Source organism: Lissotriton helveticus, chromosome 2_2, assembly GCF_964261635.1.
Source record: "Lissotriton helveticus chromosome 2_2, aLisHel1.1, whole genome shotgun sequence".
Taxonomy (NCBI): Eukaryota; Metazoa; Chordata; class Amphibia; order Caudata; family Salamandridae; genus Lissotriton; species Lissotriton helveticus.
The window spans coordinates 354,385,383-354,400,821 of NC_136060.1; positions in this window are offsets into that span (position 1 = coordinate 354,385,383).

Genomic DNA, 15,439 nt, shown 5'->3' on the forward strand with positions numbered 1-15,439 from the left:
AGACAACATCCCGTACCTAATATATAGCATAGAAAATATAATGTTTTACAAATTTACATGATTAACAATATATTATTAATCAAATATTACTTAACTTCCAACTCTATACCTCAGAAACCCAACAACCCACATCTGAAAGATAACTTACAAAATAATATTTACACAATTGACAATCAATAATGAATGTATATTAAATTAACATATAATTATTAATCAATAATTACTTAACTTCCCACCATATACCCCAAAAACCCAACAACCCACACCTAAAATATACCTTACAAGATAATTGTTTTTTAGGTTGAAAAGTAAGTTTATTGAGGTAAAGGAATACATTAATGCATAAGATATGATGACAATGAAAATAAAGGAATTACACACAATATATCAATTTTGGAATTATTAAACAAAAAAGGGTTTGAGTTAAATACAGTCCAACATATCATGCATAAGTAGGAGAACAACAGTATATGTAAAATCTATATCTTATATGATATACAAAAATGTACATTACAAAATAGAGTAAAAGTTACGCCACATAATGTCAAATAAAGGAAGTCATGGAGCTTTAGCTACTTCTTGTTGATGAGGAATAGGAGACAGAGAGCATCTAGCACTTGTATCAATGAAAAGCGTAACAGGCGACCATGAGTCTAAGCGTTTGGTTGCCATATGCAATGGATATACAAATGTCGTGTCCAGTCTGTGATTAAAGTAGACGGTATACCACCATGCTTGATAAGATAATTTGGTGACATTTTTCCAGTTCTTGGTTACTTGTTGAAAGGCCACTGCTAGCAGCAAGTCTATACCTTACAAGATAATTACACAATTTAAATTATTAACTATCAATTGAAGAATTATTAATACATGAATAATTCATTACTATTCAATTAATGCCTAATTATCTACCCACCTTATACTCCTACAAACACAACATACCACGCCTAAAATATGACTTGCAAATATAATTGTACAATTCACATAACTAGTCATCAATTAAATAATTAATACAAAATTAAAAATCTATTGTTAATAATACTTCATTAACGTCCCACCCTGTAACCCTACAAACCTCACAACCCGTTACACTACTATAAATTACTATTAATAATAACATTAATCATGATAAATAAGTTAAAATTACAGAATATATTTAAAAATATTGTCAACAAATATACAAACAATATTTAACATACAAAATTAATATATGAACTAAGACATGTCAAGATATTTAAAAGACAATATTTTTAGCAACTGCATGATTCAAAACACTATTAAAAACACAAATATCCTTGAAAACGATTTTACTTACTTTCAAAAAGCAATATTTTTGTCAACGATATTTCTACATCACAATATTTTTCTGTCACAATATTAAAAACTCGATGTTTCTGTATCCCGATGTTTATAATTAGATATTTTGTCCAAATACCCTACGAATGTTAATAGAAAGGGATGCGTCGAAACCCATGGGTGTGTACATGGGAACTCCCTTAAACCACCCAGGGAATGACCCCTTAGCACAAAGTAGTGCAAAGAAATGCAGAGTGCTACTTTGCGTCACTTTGAACAACTTTCTAACGCAAATCCTGATTTACTTGGGAATTTAAATACCAATACCACACCTTGTGATGACGGGTTTGCAATACGGATGTAAAGCAATCTGGCCACAAAATGTTAGCAAATTTTGGCCCTCCCACATAAAAAAACAGGTGCTCGACTCTGCGCTGAGTGATTACAGCTTACCATGATACAACCTCAGGTTGAACACTGAAAGTAAAACAAGTTCGATGCTATTAGGTAAAAGGATATGGAAAGGCCACAGTGACTCTTTAAGGAAGTAAGGGTCACATGCATCAAGCTTTTTTGCATTCGCAAATGGTGCGAATCGCAAAATTCGGCCGTTTGCGAATGCAAAAACCTTTTTTGGGAAGCATCATTTTTTTTTCATTTTTCGCAATTTAAGAAATCGCAATTTTTTGCGATTTCTTAAATTGTGATAGCATTTAAGAAATCACAAATTTTGCGATTTCTTAAATGCTATGCATGATTTTTTTTAAATTGCGAATTTGCAATTAGGAAGGGGAAAATTACCATGAAGTAAACCTTCATGGTAATTTGCGACAAGTTTCATAAATGCACAAAAGTGAATTTTTTTAACTTATATTTCACACACACACATGCCCTTGGGACATGTGTGTGAGTAAAATGTACTAACGTGCCATTTCAGGGGTGGGTCCTTTGGACCCCCCGCACCCTTGAAATTGCATTCACATTTTGCGAATCCTTAATTGCGAATTCGCAAAATGAGAATGCCTTCCCATTGATTCCTATGGGCTTCTAGGCCCATAGCAATCAATGTAAAGCGATTTCTTAATTTCAATTCGCAATTAAGGAATCGCAAATAAGGAAAATTAAGAAATCGCGAAAACTTTTGCGATTTCTTGATGCATAGGAATTTGCGATTCCTAAATTGCGATTCCTTAATTTTTGCAATTTAGGAATCGCAAATTCCTACAATGATGCATGTGGCCCTCAAAATGGTTGGTAATAGGTAGGAGACTATGAAAAACAAAAAATGCTCGACCGGAGAATGCTGATATGGGACGAGGAGAGAGATGAGGAGGTAATGAAAAGGATGGAGCTGGTGTAAAGATCGGATAATTGAGGAAAATACCTTCCTAAATGTTTTTTTACTTTGCCTTACGTAAACGATTTAGATTGTTTAAATAGTGTAATATGATGAGGAGAATCTACGTGAACTTGTCAAGAGCAGTTTAGTAATAAGAAATGAGTTATTCTGTAGCCTTTTAACATTTTACAAACCACCACAATGACTTAGTTTTAGATCCAAACTTTTCAATTTGAAACATTATCAAACTATAAATACGTGTTTTCAAACAATCGTGGGATTAAAGGCACTAGTTGAAATAAACCAAGCAAATACAATATGACAAATGGGATATGCACATGACGTTTAAGCCCATTAACTTTCCAGACCTTTTTCTTGTTTAACAGTGCAGAACCCAGTTGAGATAATTGAATGTTGGGAAATGAAATATAATGTATTTATTTCGCTGTGATCTGCGTGGGCTATTGATGTAATTGGGCGCTAATGCAATTTACGTGTGCATTAAGATGTTTCTGTTCAAGCAGTTTTTAGACAAAGCTCTTACTACAACGATTATAGACTTGGTTACATCAGATTCATTTATTGTAAACACACTGGAAAATTGGCAGTACTTCATTTTCACAACAGCTGCAAAGTAAAATAAGAACATATTTTTGTTATAATGGCAATACCACCAGATTATACAACATGAATGAGCAGAGTACAGTTACAGCAAGTTACCTCTTCACCTGTAGAGTCAACAGTGAAGTCAGTGCGTTACCATTAGAATACATCAAATAAGACAATGTCTGATAGAAAGAAGGGTGGCAGTTAATAGTGACATTTTTGCACTAAAATAGGAAAAACAGGAGAAAGTGCCATTTTATGGTTATTTCCCTAGAATCAATAAAAAAGCATGTGGTATATTAAATTGAAGTTGTTCCATATGACTCGTAAAGATGGCCATGGACAAAGGGCTTATCAATTTGGTTACTTTTCTTGACATAAATGGAGAACACCTTAAGCTGAATATAGGCTCTGATTTATTTATTTTTTATCGGAGGTATTCTGTCAGTGTTTGCAAAGTGTGAATGTACAAAGATAGAGGATGCCTTCGAATATAGAACTGCTTTTACAGGTAATCGACCCTGACTAAGAAATAACATCATAGGAACATATAAATGCACATGTTCAGCAATGGGTGATCATTGCAATGTACTCAACTGCTGCCTACGTTCCACAGTAGGTGATGATTACAGTGTACTCAACTGCTGCTTATTGTTCACAGCCAACTTTTGCAGTTTTTGGATGGGACCAGCCATTCTACAACACAATAATAATTTAGCCTCCTTCCTTCTTTCCTTTTCTGGAGTGGGCTGCATTAGCCTGACGCTAATAATCTGCAAAGGTTCGCATGAAGATGCTTCATTGAGTTAGACACACCAGACATGTTTGGATCATAACATATTCTGTAATGCAAAGAGTTTCTTTTGGTTAGTTTGATGCTATTTGATGTATCAGACTAACTAAACTAATGCAACTGTAGTATTTGAATCTGGAAATACAAGAGGCACCAGGCACTCTTCTCACAAAGGTAAATGTACACATGTACATGTACTCACATGTAAACTTACTAGTGCACCTATTGGAGACACTGTTTTCATCTTCCATTTGGTCCTTCCAGTGTTATCAGTGGTAGGCAACCTATATCACCCATCTGGACTTATCACATGCTTGAGCCTTTCTCTCTTTCAACGCCCACATCTTTTTTTTACCATACTCCACACTTCTGTGCCTCCACTCAAGTAAGAAATGTGGTCCAAACTCACACCTAACTACTTCAAGGCTGCTACAGCATCTGCTACTGTGTCATTTTTTTTTAAAACCGTTTTTATTGCAGAATCATATCATATATATCTTACACTTACAAGCGTCTTGCATGACCAAGAACAGTACTTGTTTCTTGCTTGGGTATTTCGTGTACACGGCCTATAAGCCCACAACCCGGAGGTCAGGCGGCGTCATCCCAAGAATCACTCCTTATAGCAACCCATGTGCTCCTTCAATTCTCCATGCAAGACTTTCTTCGATCTGCATTTACATTGTTCTCCCTTTCACCCCATCCAAACCCCCTCCTCCTCCCCAACTCCGAAATTCCCCGAAATCCCCCCCTCCCTCATCCCTCAGTTCCTTCCTTTTATGCCTGGATTCGCTGTTAGTGTGTGCTTATGGACTCTGTCAGGAGTGAACCGGGATGCTTGAAGAAAGTGCCCCTGGTGTGTCAGTGGGATCGTCTGTTCCTGAGTTGGGACGCTCTTCTTCCTCCCCCAATGCATCATCCCTTAATGCCTGCACCAGCGCTTCCCATGCTGTAGCTGCTTCCAGTGCCCTATCATTGTTTTTGCGGCAAGCCAGTTGGTACCTTAAAGTGCTTTCGCTCGCCGCCCATTTGAGACATTCGTTGAGCCATCTTCTATGCGTGGGCCCCTTTTTTGATTTCCAATTTCTAGTTATTTCTCTCTTAGCCAAGATCAGCCCCATATCGATGAACTTGCTCGTAATCTTATTCTTGGGTGTGTGCGGGAACCAATGTAGCACTCCTACCGCTTTAGTGTATTGCAGTTCTCTGTCCGTTACGTTGTTCAACGTCTGGCCAATCCCCTGCCAATATTCTTGTAGGTGCGGACAGTCCGATAATATGTGTCCTAAGTCCGCCCCTGTCGTGCTGCATCTGGGGCAGGCCGCATTCTCAGCCCCAAAATACCTCCCAATCTTCCCAGGTGTGAGGTAGGCTCTATGGAGAATATAAAAATGAATCAATTGAAATCGTGCGTTCCGCGTGCTCTTCCTCGCCCGCCTTAACAATTGTCCCCACATCGTGTCAGGGATCTCCATCTGGAGGTCTAGTTCCCATTTGGTCTTCAGTGTTGTCAGAGGTTTTAGTGGGTCTTGTAACATTCTAGAGTAGAGACACGTCACTGCCTTGTACGTTCCCGCTGCCATCATGGTGTATTGGCACACCATGGATGTGACGGGCTCCATCAGTCCCTCCCCCCAGTGTGCCTGTATAGCCCCGACCACAGCGGCGTGCAGCAGGTAATCAACTCTTGGTAGATCAAAATGGTCTTGTAAGACCTGGTATGAAAGTAATGTCCCATCTTCGTAGAGGTCACCCAGCAATTGTAATCCTGCGTCTTCCCACCACTGCAATCGCGACCAGTCGCCGCCGTGTGGGAGTGCTGTCACCATTCCCAGTGGTATCTCGGGTGCGTACATGCGCCACATTCCCGCCCTATGTCGTGCTCGGCTCCAGCATAGCCTGAACGTCTGTTCCTCCAGAGACAAGTCTCCGAGGCTGAGCTTCTGCTGAAAGGCAATGTGCGCGAGCACGTGTCGGGGGGTGCCCCTGTCCCTCCCCTGTTCCGGGCCTCGATATACTCTCGCTACCTCCTGCGTGAAGACTTGTAATTGTGCCCCTAAGTAATAGAGTTCAAAGTCCGGGACCGCCATACCCCCATCATCCTTAGTCCGGATCAACGTATCTAGTGCTATTCTACGTCTGCTCGTACCCCACAGGAACGATATCAACAAGGATCGCAATTGCCGGAAAATCGAGCCAGGGATCCACACCGCCAACGTACGGAAGTAGTATAGGAGGCACGGTAAAGCTACCATTTTCACGAAGGAGATGCGGCCTGCCACCGAAAGCGGAAGAGTCGCCCAAAAGGACATGCTCCCTTTCAATGCTCGGATACAGCGGCCCACATTGCCCTCCAGCACATCAGTCGTCTTGTGGTACACATACACTCCTAGATATTTCAAACAGGTAGGCTCCCAATTGAGCGAGGGGCAACTGGCTGGTCGCTCCTCCCCCGTCTCATAGGGAATAAGCAGGATTTAGACCAGTTTACTTTCAGGCCTGACAACCTCTGAAACAGTTCAAGGAGTCTTTCTGCGCCTTGCAGCTCCCCATTGGCACCCTCTAAGAATAATAGGAGATCATCCGCCTACAGCGAGATGGCCTGCAGGTCTCCTCTATAGACTAGGCCCTTGTAATAGCGTCCCGTTCGTCCCTCCGCCGCAAATGGCTCCATCGCCAGAGCAAACAGTAGGGGGGACAACGAACACCTCTGTCTAGTACCACGGCATACCTGATACTGATTCGATATTAGGGGGCCTATCCGGACACGTGCCGTCGCGGATGTATACAATACCTTGGTCCAACCTATATAATTATCGCCTAGGCCGAAGCGCTTCATGACCCTGTAAAGGTAATAGCATTCGAAACTGTCAAACGCCTTTTCGATATCTACTGATAACACCAAAGGCAGCCGCGATTCTGGCATCGGGTCACCCATTAGTCTCATCAGTCTATGTATGTTGATAGTAGTGTTACGCGTGGGGATGAAGCCGGATTGATCGCTGTGGATCAACTCCGTCATTTGGCTCAGCAGTCTAGTGGCTAGTACTGTGCTCAGAATTTTGTAGTCCGTTGTCAACATGGACAGTGGACGATAAGAGGCTGGCTTGGTCTTCTCCCTCCCTGGTTTCAGTAATGGAATCATCAGGGCTTCTCGCATGGATTGCGGCAACTTCCCCCTAGATTTAGCTTCATTGTAAACCGCCTGGAGCCGCGGTGCCAATTGCTCCAAATATTTACTATATATCCAAGCCCGGGGTTTTATTTCTAGCCATCCGCTTCACTGCGCTTCCTATCTCCCCCAGCGTAATGTCGCTGCCCAGGTCATCCGACTGTTCCTGATCTAATTGCGGCAATTGGAGCCCCTCCAAAAAGGTGTCGATCTCGTCTTCACGACCTTCCAGTCCGCTTTCATATAGCTTCTCATAATATGATCGGAAGTTTTCCAAGATTCCTGTTTGGGTATTACATATTTGGCCCCCTTCCTCTTCAATGGCCATGATCGGGTGGCCACGCCTAGTCGGGTTAGCCAACCAAGCAAGCATCGTCCCCGCCTTGTCTCCCTCGGCATGCGCCCTCGTCAGGTAGATTTTATGGTCAAAGCTTCGGAGTCGCTCCATTTCCACCGCCACTGCCTCCCTGGCTTCGCTAACCGCCTCCTGCAGCTCTGGATGGTTAGGACGCGCCAATTCGGCCCTCCGCAATGCCCCCTCTGCTTTATCCAAGTCGTCCAACAACGTTTTGCGGGCCCCTGCATATTTCCCGATGCAGTGGCCCCTAACGACTACCTTGAAGGCATTCCACTCCATTCCTCTGGTGGTCGTGGTGCCATCATTTTCCTCAAAGTATTGTATGATTCTCTCTCCCAGTGCTTCCCTAAACAGTAAGTCATCTAGGGTGTCCGGGCGTAGCTGCCATGTCGGGATTTCTGAGGTCTCAGTCACCCAGTTTAGCGTCATTAGGAGAGGGTTATGGTCGGATATCGTGCGAGTTAAATACTCAGCATTTGCCACAGTGGGGATCACAAGCGGGGAACACAAGAACGCGTCTAATCGGACATGGAGGTCATGCAGACCAGAGTAATATGAGTAATCTCGCAGGGTAGGGTGTCGCACCATCCAGGCGTCTATCAGCTCCCAGCTCTCTTGCCATTCGAGCCTACGCTTCGCTAAATGATGCACTGGCGATGTTCCCAGCGGTGGGTGAGATCTGTCCAACGTAGCGTCCGCCACTGAGTTAAAGTCCCCTCCCACAATTATAGGGCCTGCTAAATAACTCGCCAGCGCACCAGAAAGTCTCGCTAAGAAGGCCGACTGGTCAACATTGGGTGCATACACGCTGCATAGCACAATATCCCGGCCTCTAAGTTTCCCCTCTATGGCCACGAATCTGCCCTCTGGGTCTATAACCTGTCTGGTCACCTGGAGAGGAACCCACGCTCGGACCCAAATCAGGGCCCCTCTTGCAAATGCAGAGTATGTAGTGGAAAATAATTGCCGTCTCCATCTTCGCTGCAGTGCAATGCCCTCTTGTTTTGTTAGGTGTGTTTCCTGCAACAGCGCTATCTGAACCCCCTTCAAACCAAATAAGCATGCACCTTATGCCTCCTAGTCATAGTGTGTAGACCCCGCACATTCCAGGTCACACATTTTGTTACTCCAGAGTTAGCCATTGTCCCACAGCAATCTGTATTTAACAGTACATGACCTCTTCCAGGCATATGTAGCGGCACCCTCCCACCCCAAACTCCACCTCAAACCAATTGCCTCCTCCCTCCCATAATCTTTGCCTCGAGCCACCCCAACTACTCTCAGCTTCCACCCCCCAGTACAGGACCCATCTTCGTGAAAGTAGCTCCCATCCAAACTTTACCTCGTGACTAACTAGTCCCCTGCTACTGCCCAACTATACCGCAGTCTACACTACGGTGGCCTTATGGGCCGATGGGGGCGCAGCTCAACCCCAAAGGTGGCTATCACGGTCCCATCCCCCCGCCCTACAATCCCCCAAAGTCACTAATGTATACCCTGGCAGCTCCGGTATGGTCTGCTGCTTCGGGCGCTTCGGGCTTCCCCGTAAGCCGCGCTGAACAGGAGCATAAGACTCGCTCATTAGGCCTCGATAATTTTTTCCGAGGTCTGCGGCGTCACCACCGGGCCCTTTGCCCCATCAAGTTCCGACAAATCCGTGTACGACGCTGTGCAATGTTCCTCTGATTCCGATCTTCTGCGTGAGCGGGCACTCCCCGCTCCCGGCAGGTCCACTACCGCCTGCAGCGCCGCTCTCCTCTCCTCTTCGGTTTGTGATTCTGTTGGTTTCCTTGAGCGCTGCCGGCGCTTTTGAATCCTTTGCGATTTCTGGACTGGTTGCTGGTGCTTTGCTTCTTCAGCTCGATACTTCGCTCCGTCCGTTCCAGCTTTGTAGGTATCCCACCACGCCCCGGCATCTACGGATGTCATAAAGAAGAGCGCCTTGCCATCCACCTCGACTCTGAGCTTGGCCGGGAAGAGAAGCGAGTATTTTATTCCCTCTGCGCGGAGCTCTCGTTTAAGCGAAAGGAAAGAGGCTCGCAGTTTCTGAGTCTCATACGTAAAATCAGGGAACAACGTCACTCTGCTATTATCCACTTGGAACGGGCCCACATCCCTGGCCCTTTGTAGTAGCCAGTCCCTGTCTTTATAATGCAACAGCTTTATCACCACCGGCCGGGGCAGCTGGCCCGGCTTAGGAGGCCTAGCCGGGACTCGGTGTGCCCTTTCCAGGGTGAAGAAGGAGGAAAGGCCCTCCGGCGCCACTTCCGTCCGTAACCAGTGATCAAGGTAGCCCACCATGTCGTCTCCTTCCGTTTTCTCTGGCAGACCCACTAAGCGCACGTTATTGCATCTGCTGCGATTTTCAGCGTCCTCCGCCCTCCGTTCCAGTGCTTGTATCCGGTCCATTGCGTCCGCCAATCACCCCGCCATAGATTTATGCTCCGGCACTATCTCCTGTAGTGTATCCTCTGTACTTTTGACTCTGTCTTTTAGTTTGTCGTGGTCCTCACGGAGGAGTCCCAGTCCTGATGCCACCTGAGCTATATCTTGTCGCAGAGCGTCTTTCGTAGCCGTGATGGCGTCCAGGATACGAGTCTGCAACTGCTGTAGCTCCGTTGGGCTCTGCGTCGTACCGTCCGGCACATCAGAACCGACCGCGCCATCCACTCGTCCTTTAGGCTTCCCCATCTTGCGCCATCTCCAAGTCAGTAGCGCTCGTCCTATAGCGCCTGTGGTTCCCCGGGAGGATCTCTCAGCTCTCTACTTTCGCAGCCCCTTCGCAATAGTTGCGCTCCCCACGCCGATCAGTCGCTCGCCTGTGGATCGGTGTCGGGGTCCCTTTGAGGATGGGTCACGCGCTAGTTCGACGTCCTTCCGTGGCTCAGCACCCCGTCGCCACAGTCGTAGGGGGTAACGACAAATTTGGGGGTGTCACTCCCATCCAGAATGCGTTTCGTTCTGTGCCTTACGTCCCCCAGCGTCAGTGGTTTGTGCCACCGCCTAGTGCTCCGCTTGGTAAGCTGGTTATATCAGTCCCGGAGTTCTCTTCTTTCCAGCGACTGCTCTACCCCTCTGTATGTAGCGTTTAAAGTGGCTTCAATCCTTTATCTCACCCCAGCTCGCGGTTTTTCTCGTGGGGCCTTTGTCCCAGCGTCTCACCGGGCGCTCAGTCCAATTGCAGCATTGGGTGAGGTTGTCCGTTGTCTGGGCTGCGTTATACTATCCCCAGGAGTTCGCACTGGTGATGCCTGCCCCAGGACCTCCGGCCAAGGTGGATTCACCCAAGAAGCACTCCGGTCAGCATTCGCCTCCTCAGGCGCCTGCTGGGTGACTAAGCCTGTATTACCTTCTGTTGTTTGCCGTCACCAGGGTTATTATAAAATCCACAGAAGGTCAGGGCTTGTTTCAATCTGGGCCGCACAACCAGTCTGTCGGTTCCGACGGGGGCCGTCGGTTTCAGCGATGTGCCGGTATCGCGCTCCCACTGTGGGAGGATGTCCGTTGCCCGCCTCTCCCTCGATCAGCTGCTCTAACCACAGTATTCTCGGGCTCGTCTTGCAGTCGATCGCTGGCGACACCTCAATTGAATGCCCGTGGCGGCTTCTCAGCAGTCGGACCCCAAGGGCAGGGTGTCTGGTACACTCCGCACTTCGTGGGTCGCGCTTTTCACCAGGGGCCGCAGAGTCTGTTATTGTTAGGGGTGGCTGCCATTTTTAAAGACCAATTGCTTCCCCAGTGTCGATCGGTTATGGGCCACAGCGGTACTTGCCAGCAGACGTCGGCTTCTCAATTGCCATCGCGAAACACAGCCATTCGGCTCGGCTGGCTTTCGGTGCAGCTGGTTCTTCTGATGGGGGTCTCTGATCGTCTTCCTATCTCGGTGTATTATCGCCGAGCCCCGTCCGCCATTTTGATCTAGTTCACCGCGGCAGCATTTGATCCCAGCGGCGGGGCTCAGAGCCACCGGGTCAGCGATCTGTGCAGCCCCCGGGGTTCCCGTGGCCCTCCGACGCCTGGTACTGTCAAGGGATGCTCAGACACAGCGGGTTCCGTGTCGTTTTCCAGGATGTTGTTGGGGATCGGGCGCGGAGCTCCGGGCTCACGCAGCCATTCCCTTCGGCGTCCAAGCTACGCCCCCGATCTGCTACTGTGTCATGTTCTAGCTGTTGCCTAGATTCTGACATATTGGCTCTTAACTTTTTAGTCAATGATACTCTGGACTTGACACTTCCTACTTTCCAGCATTCCCCTAATTGGTCTTGGTCCTCAGCTGCTTGGTACAACTCTACCCTTAGGACAGCCAAACTGTAAACAATTGGAACATGTGTGGAGAAGTGACTTGCCTTCCAAAAAATAAACTCATTTTAAAGACAGCTCCGAGACAATAATAATTTCAGGTCCATATCACTAAAGCAAATTCCTATGTAGAATAACATTATAGTGGCCAAGAACTCTGCCAGAGAGCTATTTAAAATGTTGAACTCCCTATCCCACCTCAAGTGTTCCTCCACATCACAGAGCCCTCAAATTCTCTCTGTAATGAGTTATCCTATTTCTTATTCAACAAAATGAATTTTATTTGTTACATTGTCCTAGGACTGATCCAAGTAACCTCAAGCATCTAGGACAACTAGTCCCCAGCCACTTTTTCATAATGGCCAGATTTTTGGTCTTTGGTCTCTCCTGACCTATCTCGTGATTCCTGCCCAACTCAGAATATGCTTATAGGATTTCTGATCCTTGATCAACCTCTTCTTTCATTCTCTAATAAGTCTATATATGTATCCATGTTTCTAGGAGCCTAGAAACAGGACCTTGTTATTACCATCCCAATAAAAACTACAACTGACTCTGCCATTTTGGGCAATTTCCATCCATTTGTTTAATTCCATTCCCTATTAAGCTTCTTCAAAAAGCTATTAACTAACAGCTTACTTAATTTCTTGAAACCATCTTTATTTGGGACAATACTCAATCTAGGTTCAATTCCTTGCACAGCACAGAATCGTTGAAAGTTACATCTCTTGACTATTTATGATGGCTGGCAGGCCATGGCAAAGTCTCTGTCCTGGTCCTAATTCTTGTCTCTCATGACTGTCTATTAGTACACCTTTCTGAAAATAGAATTCAAGGCTCCACCCTATCTTTCACCAAGGAGTTTCTCTCTAATAGATCCCAGGCGGTATAACTTGTTCCCTTTCAGTCCGAATTCAAAGCAATTTCATCTGGTATCCCGCTTTGCACAACTGATTTGATCATATGGCCTAACGGTTATGAGCTTTGCAGAAATTGTGCTTTCCCCTTGACACCAATGACCAGCTGATTTTTCAGAAATGTATGGTCGTGGTGACCGATTGCTTGGGCCATACTTCAAATAAACTGAACACTAAGACAGAGATTTTAATTGTTTCTTGTTCTAATTTGTATTGGCCATCTCCTTCAAACCTCTAACCCCTTGAACAAGATTGCACATCTGATCCTGCATTTATCATGCACGATATCGGCTTTTTCATGTACCATATGCTTTCCCTCTGAGTTCATGTCAGTAAGCTATCCTTCACTTGCTTCTCTTTGATGAAACTTCTATGAAAAATGATTCCCTTTTTACCTGATCACAACTACCAAACAAATTCAGGCCATTATTCTAAGTTGTTTGGATTACTGCAATTTCCTTTTTGGAGATTCCTGCTGTGTTCCAGAACTTTGCAGTTGGACTTGCCTTTCGACTCTCATACTGATCTACTACTTCTTCCACTATATTCATATTACATGGGCTTCCTACCTCTAAACCACGTTATCTTCAAATCTATACGGTCGGTTACAATGCTAGTCAGACTGGGCATCTGACTGCCATGGCTGTGGAATATTTCCGCCCGTCAAGACCGCCAAGTATCATCTGCCCAATTACAATGCATGCAATGCTCTGTACCGACTGTTGCAGTCGGAACGCTCACAGACTTGTTGTCGGAGGTCGGAAATACTACCAATAGGTCTTCCGATGCCGATAACACTGCGGTCAAACCAAACAGCACATTGCAATGACAACAATGTACCAGCATTTGGATTCAGCGGTTACACTACTGCACACGACGGCCGCACCACTACTTCTGCTGATAAACACCACATTGTCCAGTGGAGGGTTAACAAAACGGACACAGCTGATGGTCATCACAAAGTTGAACACGCCCACATTTGAAACTAGAAAACCCACCCCTTCCATGACCATGATCCTTTCCCACTACTCTGCAGTGTAGGACCACACATTACCTCCTCGTCCGTCTTCCTCGCCACAGTAATTACAAATAAGCATTCTGCTCCTACCGAAACTCCAAGCAAAGTTAACATACTAGTCTCCCTATCCCTCCATTATGGCCCCCAGTGGCAACCACCAATCACATAAAAGGATACAAGATCCCCACCTCAACCTGTTTTTTTGTTTCTGCACTACTCCGAGTGCTGTTCATGTTCCTGTTCTACAGGTAAGTTGGGGGCGGCGGTCCTGCTTTAGCGGACTCTTGGCCCCGTTTTGGGGAGGGGGATGCACTGTCGTTTTGCTAAACTATTTTTATCCCCCCATGTTGGGCACTTACTCCATATTCCCCTGTTCTGCTTTAGCAGACTCACGGGGTCTTGCTTTCAGTGCCTGTGGTCTGCTGCAGACACCGAGTCCTGCGTTAGCGGCCTCGGCGTCTTCTCTGGGTGCCAGATTTTGTTTTATCATGTTGCCGAATCCTGCCTTAGCGGCCTCAGTGTCTTCTCTGGGTGCCAGATTTTGTTTTGTCATGTTGCCGAGTCCTGCCCTAGCGGACTCGGAGTCTTGTCTGGGTGCCTGGTTATTTGCGCATGTTGCCGAGTCCCGCTCTGAGGGACTCGGCGTGTTCCTTGGTGCCTCCCCTGATGCCGTCGTTGTGCTTAAAGCAGTCCCGGCATGTTTTCTTGGTCCACTGGGCGTTTCTCTTCACACCTTCCAGCTTGTAGCCACGGCGTTTGAATCATACGGCTGGGCGAGTGGGGACTGCTTTCACTCGCGGTTTCTGTCCGCTCTCACAGTAGGATCACAGTGAGTTGCTGTACGGGTCGGCTGATGGGTCCGAGCTGTTCAGCGTACCGGTGTTTGTGTTGTTGGACTGCGGATATGGCACTTTTGGACTGCATTGTTGGTTTCCACCACTTGCGCTTATGCGGTGTCTGGTTGTGTTTTTTGACTTCCCTCCCGGTCACTGGTGATTCGCATACACGTTTGCTTCTCCCACATGCCCCTCTCATTTTCCATGGTACTGGGTCCTGCTTTAGCGGACTCTGCATAACATTTTTTTCGGGCCTCCCTGTTTTGCAGGGCAGTTCCCTCTTCCTCTCCGCTTCCTGGTGGGACAAGGCTTCTTGCTTTGTTTCCTGCGCTTCTTCTTGGGATCATGCTGGGACGTGCTTGCTTTGGGACTGCCGCTCCAGGTCCGGGTCTATTCTCAGGATTCCATGGTGATGGTACGCTTTTGGTGCTCCTACTTGATGTGGTGTTCTTACTGGTTGTTCTTTGTACTGGTTCTCAGGACTCAGTCCTTTCCCTTGCATGGGTGCAGCAGTTATTTATTACTGCGGTAGCGGCTGCCTTGCATGATCGGGACTCGCTTCCTCCTCCCACTTGGGCCAGATATGTTCCGGGTCCTTCCCATGTCTCAGAGGGGGTAGAAAGTGTGGCCCTCTGTGGTCGTTTTGTGCAGGGGTCAGGTTTTACGGATGTTCTTCAATGCCTCCGTTCCGTCCTGTTGTTTCCCGGCTCCGTGGTGGTTGTGACGGTCTCTCATTTCTTTGCGTTATTTCAACGTAAGGTACCTGTGTCGTTGCCTCTCTACTCCCCTGTTTGGGGGATGTTGG